Source organism: Phasianus colchicus, chromosome 6 (genome assembly GCF_987193195.1).
Source record: "Phasianus colchicus chromosome 6, bPhaCol1.hap1.1, whole genome shotgun sequence".
NCBI lineage: Eukaryota > Metazoa > Chordata > Aves > Galliformes > Phasianidae > Phasianus > Phasianus colchicus.
The window spans coordinates 16,656,718-16,673,148 of record NC_143441.1 but is presented as its reverse complement, the minus strand read 5'-3'; the positions used below and the strand labels follow the sequence as shown (position 1 = coordinate 16,673,148).

The 16,431-nt window shown below is 44.5% G+C and overlaps 1 long non-coding RNA gene across 1 annotated transcript; it reads left to right on the top strand.

The window, feature by feature from the left end:
• The first annotated feature begins 4,782 nt into the window (after nt 1–4,782).
• On the top strand, nt 4,783–15,941 carry LOC149917456 (uncharacterized). Its single transcript, XR_016467454.1, has 4 exons — nt 4,783–5,003; nt 11,938–12,098; nt 14,624–14,678; nt 15,841–15,941. It is a non-coding gene; the product is annotated as an uncharacterized LOC149917456 (long non-coding RNA).
• Nucleotides 15,942–16,431: the final 490 nt, after the last annotated feature.

The following is a 16,431-nucleotide window of genomic DNA, read 5'->3' as shown; positions in this document are numbered from 1 at the left end:
AGGAAGCGTATTTATCAGTATTTTAAAGAAAACAACATCCCAAAACCAAGACTTCCAACTTATAACACTGGAAAAAAATGGCAGGAAAAAAAAAACCAGCAACCCACAACTTTTTTTTCTTAGTGTGCTTTTGGTGGAGGCTTTTGTGACTCCCCTGGCAGCTGCCATGAGCAGGGCTGGGAGCTGTGAGATCAGGCGCCAGGGCAGGGCTCCTTACTGTCTATAGCTCACGAGGGGAGTTTTAACTCATCAAATAGTGGGGGGGAGGAGGATGACACACCACCTTCTCAGGTTAGTCACTCTCTGGCCCAGGGACATCTAGTGCTGGTCCTTGTTCGTGTGGAGCGTGGAGGAGGCAATGCTGCCATGAACCTGTCCTTACCATGCTGCCCGGGCACAGTGCACACTATAAGGAAACGGTGAATTTTGTAAAGAAACAAAGGAATTAGTGTGGTGATGTGAAAGTAGAGAGAGAGGAGGGTGCGGACTAGTCATTGCCTCATCCTGCAGCCTGTGAAGGACTGGCTGTATGCAGGCAGGAGGGAATGATCATTAACTGAACCGCAGAGCACTTTGATTCCAGAAACAGTTTGTACCAGGAAATAATCGGTGCTTCCTTTTCCTTGATGAGACCAGCAGGCAGCTGCCGGAGCTTTAATCAGTACGTGCCTTTTTTTTATTTTACAGTTGAGGCGTGGACTGGGGAGGAAAGGGGAGAGCACTGCCCAGCCTGGGGCATTGCTGGCAGTGGGCAGCTTAGGAGCAGTCTGAGGGGAGCTGCCCTCAGGGGACAGAAACGTTGGTAAGACAACGTCCAGAGGAGGGTCTGGAGGGCAAGGTGTATAAGGAGCCGCTGAGTTCCTTGGCTTTGCTCATCCAAGAGCAGAGGAGCTGAGAGGAGGCCTGATGGCAGCTGCAGCTCCTCACAGGGAGCGGAGGGCAGCGCTGAGCTCTGCTCTGTGTGACTGTGACAGGGCCCGAGGGAACGGCATGGAGCTGTCAGGGGAGGGCAGCTGGGGGTCAGGGAAAGGGTCTGCACCACAGGGCAGTGGGCATGGAACAGCCTCCCCGGGGCAGTGGGCACAGCACTGAGCTTTGCAGAGTTCAAGGGGTGTTTGGACAGTGCTCTCAGACATATGGTCTCATTTTTGTGTGGTCCTGTGTGGAGCAGAAGTTGGACTCAGTGACCCTTTTTTGGGTCCCTTCCAGTTCAGCGTATCTATGATTCTCTGACTCTATGACACAGCAGTGTCAGCAGTGAGAGAGAGAGGCACAGAGCTGGCATTGGCGAGGCCTGCATGGTTGTTATCAGGAACAAATGGGTCTGTCCAATCCAACAAAGCACTGCTTGTGCAGCTGCCGCTCTGCCGTATCGGGGCCTTCACAGGGCAGTGGAGATCTGCTGCTGGCATGCACATGTCTGAGCACTTCTGGTTTAATGGCGGAGGGCTGAGCCTCTGCAGCTCTGCATTTGCCTATGGCAATGGAAATGAACTGTGCCTGCCTGCCCTGGGTGCCTGGAGCAGGCTGCGTGGCTGTGCCCAGATGGCACAAACGGGAGAGCCTTTATTTTTGGCTGGAGGAAGAACCTCGGGTGGCTTTTGCTAAAACAAATGCTGCTTTGTTTTTTGTTTACTTCAATGGAGGTATTCACAGTGATGGTTTATAAGCGGAGACTGCAATGATTGCACCCCTTTATGCCAGGCACAGTCTCAGCTGCTGACACACCCTGGCAGACTGGGAGCTGGCTCTTTTCTTGTGCAGTCCCACAACAGGGAGGACTGGAGCACAAACTCAGGCTCCCCTCGGCCCTCTTCTCCCTCCCACTTGTGGTCCAAACAGGGTGCAGAAGCCCTGGGAAGCAGTCCAAGTCCAAGCTCTGACATCCAGGTGGGTGACGGCTTATCTGCACGACACTATGGGGAAGAGAACCTCCTGGATAAGTGGCACGTATGCACTGGGTCCCTGGAGGCGGATGAAATAAGCTGTGTAACCGTGCTTTGTTTCCACAGGCTCCTGTGTCGGCTCAGCCCAGGGTCACGGCTACAGAGGCTCTGTCAGCAGCAGGGCTCCAACGAGGGCCGTGTCATTGCCAGCGCGGCGGGCAGGGGGCACTCGGGCACCGGGATCGCAGCCGGCTGAGGGGCGCGGCGGCAGGGAGGACTGGACTGGCTGTGGGACGGGGAGCGGAGCAGCGGATTTATGGGAACGTCCAGGCAAATGGGTGCGATGCCCACCGAGGCACCGAAAGGGGAAAAGAAAAAAGGTAACAGCTGATAAAAAAAAAAAAAAAAAAGAAATTGGCAAACACAGCGCGATGTGGAGCAATTAGCCCAGGGTGGAAGAAAAGCAGATGTGCAGTACGGAGATACACCAACAGCACTGGCAGAGCGCAGCTCGAAAACAGTAAAACGAAAATATAATTAAGGCCAATCCAAGGCACCCAGCTGCACTAATGTCTCAGCCCGATGCCAGGCTCCGCTGGGAACAGCCTGCGGCTGCGTGGCAACGCCCAGCCACCCCTTGCCTGGTGGAGGCACGGGGAGGAGGGAGCTCTGAGCCACTGCTGGGCACAGCTGGCACTGGGGCACGTGGGATGGGCCTGTGGGGTGCATTTCTGTCCTTAATGAAGCCCACTACCTGTCCACCACTGTGTAGAATAGCTGCAGGCCACTGGAGTAGGCAGCTCTCATTTGTACTTAGCGTGTCTGGGAAGCCCAGTAACAGCCAGCAGTGTTTTGTTAAAGACAAAGTGATTGAGGAGAGGAGAAGGGTCAAGGGGTGAATTAGCACAAGGCCCAGAATAAGTGTCCTGGGAGAAGGACAGCTCTGTACTGCCATCGGGCTGGCCGCTTCAGCTGCAGCTTTAGTCTGGTTCAGATAAATCAAACATTCGGGTTTCTCCTGCTGTTCACACCAGACTGCTGTAGTAGGCAATTCCGGGGTTATCTGTTCAGGTGGGTGGCGAGAACCAGGTTCTGCTGCAGGGAATTCCTGCCAAGACAGCAACTCTGAGTGATGGCCAACTTCTATAAAGAACATTTCTAAGTGGTTCTGCAGGACAAGTTTTGCATTTAAAACCTTCAGGCTTGATCTGCTGGTGCTTGGGAAACCTAGTTTACTTTCTTCCTTGTTTACTTATAAACCTGATTCAGTGCTGAGTTGAGCAGTAACAGCAGGTAGGAACGTCCTTCCAGTCAGTTGGGAAAGCCTTCCTCACAGGGAGTGGGGGGCAGCGCTGAGCTCTGCCCTGTGTGACAGCGACAGGGCCTGAGGGAACGGCATGCAGCTGCGTCAGGGGATGGCAGCTGGGGGTCAGGGAAAGGTTCTGCACCAAAGGGTGGTGAGCATGGAACAGGCTGCCCAGGGCAGTGGGCACAGCGCTGAGCTTTGCAGAGTTCAACGAGTGTTTGGACAGTGCTCTCAGTCATGTGGTTGGATTTTGTGTGGTCCCATGTGGAGCAGGAGTTGAACTCGATGATCCCTGAGGGTCCCTTCCAACTCGGGATATTCTATGATTCTATTCTATGATTCAGACACTCTGTGACTCCAGTGTGTCCCCAGGGTCTGACATTCAGTAATGGTTTTAGTGGCAATGTAGCATACACAAGTGTGAGCAAGGTTGCATCTACAGAAAAAAAAAAAAAATAGTGAGGCTGGGAAAGTACTAGCTTTAAAGGGGCTGTCAGCAATGCATTGTTGGGCTAAAGAATATAATGGTACAGCAGGCAGCCTCCATGGGAGCACTGCCAGCCCCCATCTCTGCTGCAGCATCTCCAGCTGCGGTGATGTCTGCTCAGGGCTGAAGAAGACTTGTTGTCTCTGCTGCTGGCATGTGGCTGGGGAACAGCATCCCAAACTGAGCAGCAGGAGCTGTTATCTGAGGTTAGCAAGGGGATCATTTAAATTCATAGTCATCAAATGAAATCACTGAAGGTTCATCAAGTATGGGTTCTCCAGCTGTGCTGCAGTGATTCATGGCCCCATATCCTCATTCTGTGCCTGACAGATTTTACATCAACAGGAAAGGTTTTTCTCCATCACCCTAAAGCCACTGTGGGCTTCCTCAGACATTTCAGCGCCCTCAGAGGTGGGTAGCCTAGTCAGGGAGAGGATGCTCGGCTATTTAGCAATCTGTGGATGTGGCAATAGGGTTGTATAAGGTTAAGAATTTCTGTCATACTGTTTTCATCAGTGTAATAGAAAGATCTAGTCAATCAATCTAGTAGTGATTATGATCATAATTTATGTTCAGCCAAAACAACATCGAGGACAAGTTTTTCAAGCGCCCATGACAATGGTAAAGAAGTGCTAGCTCCATTTTTTGGCTGCTACTCTCATTAATTAACGTGACTTGTGCTTCCATTGTGATGAGAAACACTTCAGAAAGATGCCAAACTTAAAAGTTAACAGTGAAGTGAGATGAAGTCAGAAAATGGTGGACAGGAGAAATAGCTAAGCTTTCCCACACCATCACTTTGTTGTATTCCCTTTTTTATCCAGCCCTTGCCTACAGAGATCGTAAATCCCCAGAGAAGAGAAAACTTTACTGTTGAGGCTGTTAATGTCAACAAAGCTTGCTGAATGATGCCCTTGGTTTCCTCATCTATCAGCAGCATATCTGAAGAGCTGGGGCAAAGGAACAAAAAATACACACCTGATGGCTCGGTTTTAAAGCTCTTCAAAGGTAAACTCTTCTCTCTGAGCCATCTGAAACCACAAAACTGCACAGAAATACTATTTATGTACAGTTCAAAAGCATCCAAATCTCTCTTCAGACTCCAAAGGATTCCATCGGAATGCCACACATCACTGAAACCCATGACACAGCTGCATGGGCCCATGAGGCACCTGCCCCTTAGCATCTCTCCATGGCAGTAGCTGGAACCTCGGAGGTGGAGCTCCTCCAGAAAGCCCTCTTCTTCAAAATGTTCCCTGTAGCACTGGCGTACGGCACCCTGAAGTCATGCAAACAACTCACATCATCCTTATCAAGAGAGAAGGTAAATAACATTTAATGTGGGGCCTAAAGACTTAAAATTTTAACTCATTAACTTCCTCTTCCTTTCTGCTAAGGAATATTTCCTGTTTGATAAAAAGAGTCATAGAATCATAGGATGACTTGGGTTGTAAGGGACCTCAAGGATCATCAAGTTCCAGCCCCCCGCCATAGGCAGGGTTGCCAACCACCAAATCAAGTATTAGATCAGATTGCCCAGGGTCCTATCCAACCTGGCCTTAAACACCTCTAGGAATGGGACAACCACAACCTCTCTGGGCAACCTGTTCCAGCACCTCTTCACTCTCTCAGTAAAACGCTTCCCCCAGTATCTAATCTAAATCTCCCCTCCTTTAGTTTTAAACCATTTCCCCTTGTCCTGTCACTATCTGCCCTTATAAAAAGTTGATTTGCCTCATGTTTATAAACTCACTTTAAATACTGAAGGGCACAATGAGGTTTCCCTGCAGCCTTCTCTTTTCCAGGCTGAACAAGCCCAGTTCCTTCAGCCTGTTTTGACAGGAGAGATGCTCCAGCCCTTTGGTCATCTTTGTGACCCTCCTCTGGATGCTCTCCAAAAGCTCCACATCTTTTTGTGTTGAGGGCCCCAGACCTGGGAACAATACTCCAGCTGGGGCCTCACACAGATAGAACGGAGGGGGACAATCACCTCCCTCGCTCTGCTGGCCACCCCTCTTCTGATGGAACCCAGGATACCATTGGCCTTCTGATCTGCAAGTACATGCTGCTGACTCATGTTAAGTTTTTCATCAACCAGGACCCCAAAGTCCTTCTCAGTAGACCTTCTTTCAAGGATTTCTCCCCCTTTGTATATATATCTGGAATTACCTTGACCCAGGCGCCAAAACTTGCACTGTGCTTTGTTGAACCCCATTATGTTCACAAGGGCCCACCATTAAAGTTTATTAGGGTCCCTCTGGATGGCATCTCTTCCTTCTGCTGTGTCAACCGCATCGCTCAGCTTTGTGTCATCAGAAAACATGCTGAGGGTGCACTTAATCCCATCATCTGTGTCACTGATTAAGATGTTAAAGAGTACTGGTCCCAAGACAGACTCCTGAGGGACACCGCTTGTTACTGACTTCACCTGAACATAGAACCACTGGCCCCAACCTTCTGGCTGCAACCATACAACCAAGTCCTTTTCCAATGAATAGTCCATGCTTCAAATCCATATTTCTACATTTCAGAGATAAAGATGTGATGTGGGACCATGTCAAAGGCCTTGCAGAAGTCCAAGTAGATGACATCAATTGTCTTCTCTTTGTTCACCAATGCTGGCACTCCAATTGGTCAGACACAACCCTCCCTTGGTGAAGCCATGCTGGCTGTCTCAGATCACCCACTTGTAATCAAGGGCTGCAAAAGTGTTGACAGTAGTTAGCTATGATTTCGTGCACTCTTCACATTTCTGCAATGTGGGCATTCGCTCACTCTCTCACTTCTCTTCCTCCCACATAGAAGCCTTTCTGTTGGAGAAGCACTAAGCTCTGCTTACACAACAGAGGGGAACAAGGCCTCTCTGCTATCTTGAAGCCTTTTGATGGGCACTCAGAAGATCTCTCATTCTCTAGAAAACACCCAGATTCAGAAGTTGTTGATGGGAGGGGAGGATAAATATCAACATCTGCAAAAGCAGAGAGGTAAACACACACACAGCATGACTGCAGGCACCTCGAGGAGCCTTTCTGTAACTTGATCTGTGAAAGCAAAGCACCAAGTGTAGCAGAGACGGGAGAAAACCTTGTGTTCCATGTGGCTTACTCCTGGCTACAAGACGTGCCATTAACACTGGGGCACACTGAGATGGGTGAACTGCAGAGGTCAGGATGTGCTTGTCTGCTGCAGACATGGCGAAGTGGCTGGAGCACACTGACCAGATAACTCTGCTTGGACAACAGCGTCCTTTTCCATTTCACTGCTTCTGTTTCTGTGTCGGAAGAGCAGTCCTCACTGGCACAACACCTGTGCTTGCCAGAAGGAGAAGTCCTGACCTCCCAGAGACTCTTAATTCTTAATTGAATTCTGCTCAATTAATTCTGTTAACACTTTGATGACTATGTTCCATCATGATGATCCTTTCTTAACAGGAGCCATGCAAAACCTCGTAATACTGTGTGTGCTGCTGTTAATTGCCTTGTCAGGACACCATGAAAAGCCTGATAAAAAGAACTGGCTTTAAACCACCACCTAGAATAGAAAATCTGATTCAGAGGACTATAGCAAGTTTTACTAACAGTGTTATATCCAAGGAGTGGTATTCAATTTGACACACACAGAAGAGATTGGTCTCTCTTACATTGCTCTTAAAGGTGTAAATAGGGCTCTCAGTATTATGCTATTTCTACATTATCAGTGCTCCAGGAAGGCAGGGATATGTTACTTCCTTTTTGCAGGCAGTTTATCTTAAGACATGCCTAAGATCCAGCAAAGAAACCCTGGCTAAGGTGAGAACTTACTTTATGTCTCCTGAATGCCAGTTCCCGCCATCATCCCTTTCCTATCTTGATATGAAATAATGCTGAACAGAGTCGACACCCAAATGGCCACCATCGCATGTCACAGAGGTCAAGGGGAGACAAGGGACAGGTGGGGAAAAGGTGGTGCAGGCTTCACCTCTTGCTGTGCCTCAGATGAGCAGAGAAGCTGCCCAGAGCTGCTCTGGGAGCAAGTTCTCTTAGATTTGTTAAGGCACATGGGCAGCATGAAGAATACAGGAAGAAACCCCTATGCAAGGGATCTTCCACTGCTCTCATTTACAAACAATATATGTGAGGCAGAACTGTCCTGCCCTGCCATCTAATGCTTATTGGAATATGAGGCAATGAACATCAACTCTCCAAACATGGAGTGCTTTGAGGGGTGGGTGTGATCCAGGGTGCAGTAATCAATGTATATTGCTTTTCTTCGTATAGTCTGGCAGGCTCCTTATCTCAGGGTTTGCTGTAGTTTGGATTATCTTGGGTTGCTAATATTGATTTAAAGAGAAAGAAGGAAAAACTATCTGAGCTTCACAGTGCATTTCTATATCTAGAATCCACAGAGGAATACTTGCATCCCAGTGGCCCTCTCTAAAGGCTGATTGTTCTCCCCATTATGCCTTGGCTGAAAACCAAGAAACACGTAGCATTTTGAAGCAGGACAGTCACCTGTTATGAAATAGGTAACTAACACTTGAATCATGAATGCTGGTAGGATTATGTTAGGCTGATATGGAGATGCTGATGCTGTCAGGCTTGGAACAGATACAAACACGGTGATGCTGGGGTGCTTGATTTGTCCATCATGGGCGTTCTCTTGCTGGCCAGGGAATGCACCCAGGCCTCCTGGCTGTGGAAATGTGTGGTATCATCAGAACAACAGGTTTGGCTCATTCTCCTCCTCCAGGCTGTAAGGGATAAAGGGCAGGTACCACAAACAGCTGGGATTATATCATTTACATCTGTTACCTCTTTTCCCATGTCCTGGTCCTCCCTTTCTCCACCCCAGTCTCCTCCCAAATAAACAAGTTGTCCCAAATTACTTTATCCCCCTCAATCCAAGTTCGGTTACACCCATACCCAAATTCTGTATTTAATAACGAAATGTAGGTAATCTTGACTTGATGTGACATAGCTGATATGGTTACACAGGCACTACGGGCCTTACATGATTCCACTCCCAAAAAGGTTCATAACACCCCCTTCCAGTTGTCTTTGAAGTCTGGTTATCCCTCACGTAACTCACTTTATAGCCATCTGTGGAATCCAGCCATTCCTCATGGCACTATACTTGTTGTATATTTGTTGTCATTGCACATTGGTACCAATCATACTTGGCAATTGCTTGTGTCATGTCCAGTGGTTTCTTATGTCCTGTTCAGTTAGCTCATAGGCAGATTGGGATGTAGTGATCTGACTGCATCCTTAATAAAATACCACATGATTTTCAGGCAGCCCATGATATCCACCCCAGCTATTTGCTGAAGGAATTATGGAATGATCCAAAAAATGTCTGAACCTTTCAGAAGCTCCAACATGAACTCAGACACACTGAGAATCATAGCCAGGTTGCATTTCTCAGCAGGCAAATAATTTCCTGCATTTGTTTATCAGTGCATCTGTCACAAAAGCTATGGTTCATGCTGTATAGGTGCACAACCAACATTAACACCATAATGAACCAACCATTACACATGAGGAACATGTGAATTCTGAACAACTGCAGTGCAAATGCTCTGTCCCATAGCTGCCATGGTCTGATCAAGCACCTTGTCATGAATCACAGGTTCAGGTAAAGGGCAAAGTCAGGGTTCAGTAACATCTGTACTGAATGAATACTTTTATTTCCTTTGGCTTTCTACAAAAGCAGAAGAGAAATTCTAATTTGTGACAATGTAAATTTTTGCTAGTGCAGATGGTCTCCATTCTTCAAAGAGGACTGGTGTGTACCAGGAACATCCTCTCTCTTAAAAAACTTTGGCACTTGGCCTCTGACCCAGATGCAGGAGCATCCCTTTGCTAAAGAAAATGTCCAGGAGTCAGGGTGTGCAGGTGGGTAAGATGTAGGAAGAAGGCTAACTGGCCAGCACAGAAAAGTGTCTCCTTTACAAATAAATGTGCCAAATGTTCACCATGAGCAATAGGGAAGTGTTTCATCTGCAACAGCCATACCACATGATTCCTCCCATCTCTGAGCTGACTGTTACAAACCTCATGTGAACTTACAGGAACTCATCAATGGAAGTCAAACATGTTCTAAGTCTCTTCCTGAAGGTCAGAAAAAAGGGAAAAGAAAAAAAAAAAACATTTTCTTTACTTCCTTAGTAAAAGCAGGGGAATGCAAAAGTAGTCCTGAAGGCGTTCCTGGGTTTGGCTTGCTGCACCAGTTGAGTGGACATGCAGCACTACAGTTGCTGGCTTATCAAAGGGATGCTGAAACCTGACTGGTTTGTCTGGCCTCTTTCCTGTCCTGGACACCTATCTTGTTATGATATCACCCAATTAAAACTCTTATTAGCACTTCTTTTCATACTAAAGGGAAAAAAAAAAAAAAAAAAAAAAAAAAAAAAAAAAACCAAGAAAAGAAAAAATGGGGTAGGTAGCTGGCATTGTTCTGAATCAAAAAACACTGCCATCATCCTCATCATCGTGTGAGAACAAACATGGGTGGGAATAATGGAATGTGTAGGTGCATTCAGCTATCTGAAGCCAAGGCCAGAGGCAGATCAGATCAGATCAGCATAGAGAGAAATGTGACAAAGTGTAATTAACACTGAACGATGCTATAATGTCACTACTGATTGTTTGAATAGAACTTCAAAATTCAAAATGAAATTGAGAGGGATTCCACGCCAGTACCCACATGGTCTCCATGTGCCCTCTGAGCCTGCTCAGCAGCCAGGTCCCAGCCACGGCTGCAGGGCACCGACAGCTGCCTTGGCTCTGTAGCTGCTGCCCAAGCCTGGCTTGTATTGCCATTTGTATTTCCCAAATTCTGGAGAGAGAGAAGGATAACCTAAAACCATTATGCATGTTTTCATCTTAGGAATTGCTTGGACCACTTGAAGTCCTTGTGCATGTTGAATTGCTCTCCCCTGGGCATGCGCTTTGTCTGATCCTTGTGTTCTCCTGACACCAGGATCTCTCCTCTTCTTCTCCTTCATCGGTCCTGGATGTTTTCATATCTTCATCTACTTGCCAGGACTTGCCACGACCTCAGATATTTTGTATTGGTGTGGTTGTTTTTTTTCAGGTCTTTGGCTCATTTTTTTTAGCCCATTTTCCTGTTCTGTACTTTAGAGTGGGGAGTCTGACTCTGAGGTTTCACTTTGGTGGGTTTTGGTTTTGGAGGTTTTCAGATTTAGACCATGTTTGTTTGGTCAGGCACTGGAATGGGCTGCCCAGATAGGTGGAGGAGTCGCTGTCCCAAGAGGTGTTCAAGAAACATTTAGATGTTGTAGTGAGGGACGTGGTTTAATGGGAAACATTGGTGGTAGGTGGACGGTTGGACTGGATGGTCTTGGAGGTGATCTCCAACCTTGGTGATTTTGTGATTCTATGGTTCATTCCTTCCCTTTTTAATATGCATATCCAGGGCTCTTACAGCTCCAATTAGATTAATTTTTTTTCCTCTATGTTCAATATTGTCTCTTTTCTCCAAACTTGTACAGTAACTTCGCACACACAGTCAGGTGTGCATTTTCATTTCCATTTGAAATATCACATCAGGCAGTGAACACTGCTTCCTCTAAAAGGTGAGAAGAGAGATACCAAAAACTGATCTCATTGGCCACTGTGCAGCATCCCTCTGAACAGAAGTCTTCAAAGCAATGCTTTCTTCCACATCCACTCAGATAGCCTCTTGCAAGTTCAGATTCCATTGGCATTTGGTAAGTGATTTGTTCATGGTTTTGCTTTTGAATTTTAGAGGCCTTTTTAAGTTTTCTTTTAAACCACTTTCTAAGCAATCTACTACAGATTTTTCCTTGTTAAAGGCCACTTTGGTCCTGCACAGGAGGTACCAAGCCTGTATCACTTTTCTAATTTGATGATTTTTCCATGGTGATGAAGACACTAGAGGGTTAGGGTGATCCAGGATGATCCTTTTTTCTCCCTGTGAGACTTGCATGGTCTGGCAGGTAGGGTTAGACATTTGTCTTAGTAGCATGCACCACAATAGATGTTGCTCTATACAAGAATATTTTAATATACATGAGGCATTGCCAAGCTAGTCTGGCATGACTTTGCCAGTGACCTGTTGACCTGAGATGCAGCCCAGTGTAAAGTGGGCAAGTGGAGAAAGGTGATGATCATGCATATTCTCTCAAGCCCTTGGAAAGCCCGGTTTACCAGCAGAAGTGGCCAGCAGCACAAGTCACTTCCCAACCTGTACCATCAGGTTGGTGGTATTAAACTGATTATTTTCTCTCCCCTCAGGTGCTATCTGCTGAGCTAATAGAAACCAGCTGGTTGCTGAGTTCTACAAAGGGAAGCTTACAGCAAGCTGAAAGCATGCTTATTCTGGCTGTGCCCAAAGCATGGGCTCCATCACCACTGCAAACAACAAGGCCTGAGGATGTTACAGCCAATACACTGAGGTTTGTAGCAGCAGAATTATTTCTTCTCTCAAGATTTCTGCAAAGGAGTATGAGGGCAAAGTGAACATTTTAACAAGGAGATATTCAACAGGTAGCTGGCTGTGAAACATGCTGTTTGGCAGTACAGGAAGTCTCTTGAATTCTTTTGAATTGCTATTGCTTAATCTTCTTGCGAATGCTTAATTGAGAAGATATTTTCCATATGAAAATATTTTCCCCTCCAGCTTTATTATTATGCACTTTGTACAAATCAGGCAAACGTGGATCTTGAAAGACAATCTCTATGAAAATGCCAGACATGAAATCCTAGCTGTATATGTTAGAGACTCCATTCAAGTAAAATTAAATCAATATCTACTCTGATCTTCTTCAGGTGTCTCAAACTTCACTTTCAGTTGTTTCAACTCTTATATATCTTGGAAAAATACAGGAATTATATTTTCTACAGTACACTTTTCATGGCATCAGATCAAAGGAGCTGATCCTGCCCCTCTGCTCTGCGCTGGTGAGACCTCACCTGGAGAACTGTGTCCAGATGTGGAGTCCTCAGTACAGGACAGACACAGACCTGTTGGAGTGCATCCAGAGGAGGGCCTCGAAAATGATACAAGTGAGGTGACATCTCTCCTACAAGGGCAGGCTGAAAGAGCTGGGGCTGCTCCAGGTAGATTTGAAAGGCCACTACCTTTCAATATCTAAAGGGGGGCTGTAAGGAGGAAGGGGACAGACTCTTTAGCAGGGTTTTTAGCTTTTGAAATAGGATAGGCGGAAATTATTTCAGACTAAGTGATTTAGATTGGATATAAGAAAGAAACATTTCTTACGATAGGGTCAGTGAAGCACTGGAACAGGTTGCCCTAAGGTGTGGTGGAGGAGTGGTCTGTAGAGATATTCAGGGTCAGACTGGATGGTGCTCTGAGCAATCTGATATAGCTGTAGATGTCCCTGTTGCAAGGGAGTTAGACTAGATGACCTTTAAAGGTCCCTTCCAAGTTAACTCCTAGACTTCCACATTCAGTTTCCTTCTGCTCAGAAAACTATGTTGTTGTATCAGGTGTCTTTGAATACTCCAAGACTCATATATCAAACATATTCTAAGTTTTTATCTTTGAACAGTAACACCCAGCAGATGTTCTTTTTTAGTAAGGCATTAACCAATTTCTGCTCTAGCTTGAAAAAAGCATTTTCCAGCTCTGACACTGCACTGTCCAGATGAAAATGCCTCTGTAATTGAAAGGGAAAAAAAAAGCAATTGGAAGCAACCAATATAGTCTTTGTTTAACAAGTCCTTCAGAAAGCAACTTGTAAATAGACCTGACTGAGAATTCCTCTAAACGATTGCAGTTTGGAAATTCTAGCTGCAGGCCACATCTATTTTCCTGAATGGGTTTTTCTAAATCTTTTACTTTCTAGCAGCTGTTGACTATATAAACGCTAATTGCACCACTGAACAACAGTCCTCTCTTAACTGTTTGGTACATAATGAAAATAGACTGAGATGAGAAAACAATCTTCACATTTTCTATTCTGCTCGTAACTTAATTTGAATGGTTTATCCTTTACTAACATTAATGTATACTTTTGATAATAGGTGAAAATTACTTCATAATTACTTCAAAAGCAGCAGTTATGTTTTAGAAACTATACCTAACTTCTACTTAGATTTGTTTACTTTTGTCTGGACCCATTCTCACTAAGGAAATGATATTGTCAGACTACTGGCAAATCTCTGAAATAAAGTAAGAAGGCTCATTTCTATTACTATCAACCTCCATTTCACTTCTATGTATTTGTCCAGCAGCATATTTGAGAATTCCCTGAAGGAAAAAAGGGAAAACTTAATGAATGACAGTATTTCCAGGACAGCAATCAATTTCAACAGCGTGAAATTCCTTTACTTTTCCAGTCAGAAAAATAAGTGTACTTTATAGATCTTTTCAAATGTAAATGCAGGTCTCTAAAATTATCTAGTTGATTAATAATTACATTGGACCAGTTTTTCTATTCAAACAGTGCTTGGTCTAACCAAAATAATAATTTTCCCAATAAACTTTGCCTCACTTACAGCTAACATGTTTTGCATTTGGCCAGCTAGCCATTAGTGGTTTCTGGCAATGCTGATAAGGTCTTTTAGCCATTACTCAACCATGTGCTTGACATGAATGTACTGACTATGATTAAATGTGCTTGGTTTCTTTCTTTTTTGCCATCCAGAAGTCATTCCTTGTAACTAGCTTCTTTTCCTAAGTGTGCTTATCAAGATAAAATAACTTCTTTATCACTTTATTTTTACTACTGCTTTTAGTGGCAGTGACAAATGTTATTACAGCTCTCAAACGCTCCGAGTTTTGTTTCTAAACACCTATGTTCTATTTTCTGATAATCTCTTCTTTGTTTAAATAATTAACAAATTCTGCTTATTCTACTTTACTTATATCTTAAAACATTTGTATTTCTTTCTTACCATAAGAACGTACGTATGGTCTATCTCCTCTTTATTATCTGGTACTGTTTATGTCTCCTAGGATCATAGAATCACCAAAGTTGGAAAAGACCTCCAAGATCATCTAGTCTTGCCTGGTAAGTGGATCTTTCTTGCTCACGTACCCTTTACTGTAAGCAAATTCATGTTTTTGTCTATGAAGATTGATGCAATATTTTGTCTGGGTTAGTTTATCACAAGCAGGTGTATTCCTGTGGCAAAACAATTGTTAGAGTGACTGGATTTGGAGGATTAAAAAACGCAATCTCAGCTCAGGTTTGACCTCATGTCAATGAGGCATGTGGACAGAGTTGCACCACATGTATACGTGACGTTAGAAGAGTCAGAGCTGTGGTTGTGGGAGCATTCTAGGCACTTCTCGTTGGATTTTGTATCTGGGTGTGGTGCTACATGTTCTTATCCATCACATTGTGTTAGAGGGCTAACTAATGGGCTTTTAAGGCAGGAAGTTGTTTTTCCCATCTAAGCTAGCAGTTGAATCTGGAACACCCTATGTGATATTAGTTGCTTGTTTTGGTTGATTCTATGATCAAAATCTTCAAATAAGAGGAACTATAATATTTTTATTAGACCTTTGTAAAACAAATTGATAATCCAGTCCTTGGTAAAAAACTAAGTTTAAAATTCTGACTGACTTCATCAAAGGAGCTTAAATGGCTTTGCCTTGTCAGACAATTAAACCCACTGGGTTTGGTTTTGTGAAGTCACTTTCAGTCATGCACATTGATCATGCAAGGAACTGCCAGGGCAGAAGGGCAGCCATGCTCTGGTGTCCCACAGTAAGTTCTTGTTGTAGGCAACTGGGAGGCATTCAGAAACCCAGCTAGGATATCCTGCCATGGCTTCACCTGTCTCATAATCAGCCCCTGCATCAGGCAACTGTGTGGTGATGATGTAAAAGCATGAGGGTAGCTCAACTCGGTCAGAAGAGTAGATGTAACCTGTATTTCACTACTTATATCAAAGCAAGAGGTGGGTTGAAAGCTACAATGGTACAAGAAGGTGTATAGTGTGAGAATGGAGGAAAAAAGTGAACGTAACATCTGTTATGCAGAGTAGCAAATACAAAACTGCATTTGTTCTATCCTTTGTTCTATCCTTTGGATAGAAGTTCAGACTGTTTGGTGATTGGCTCACTAGGCTGTTGTGCTTTCAGCCACCTTTGGAGTTACAGAATATCATTTTAGCTCCTACTGCTAAAATTTTTAGAAATAGGCATCTTACATGTTTCACTTTCAGTGAAATACTTCTGAATATTCAGCACATACACAAGAGAAGCAAACGAGTGTGAGTTAACTGAAGATGAGCCAACATATATCTTGTTAAGGTAAAATTCATGTGCTTTAAATCATCACAGCTGCATTAAATATAATACCATCTTGATGTGGAGATTTGTTTTGAAACATTTGCAGTTAATCATTGGAGTAGATAAGCAGGTAAAATTATTAATAAATAGATTTATGGATGAAATTCCAGAGAATATATATATACAGGGGCTATTACATAGGTTGGATAGAGTTGTCTCTTCTGCTACAGACATAATTTATTATCAATACTTTAACTGGCTTAAGTAGAAACAGAAACTGTCATTTTAAGTTCAGATAAAAATCAGTAATCCCACAGCACTGTTACAAAAACACATATACAAATTAATAACACTGATGTTGTACGTAATAGACTAGTAGGGTGTATATTACTATAAGTGTGAGCAAAGGGAGAAACAGAAGTCAATGAAATGCACGTTATTGTTTCTTCTGAACTCTTTCACGGAGTGTATATCATTAAATCATCCATCAGTTGACCAAAGGCCTGGCTTTCGCCATTGGCAGC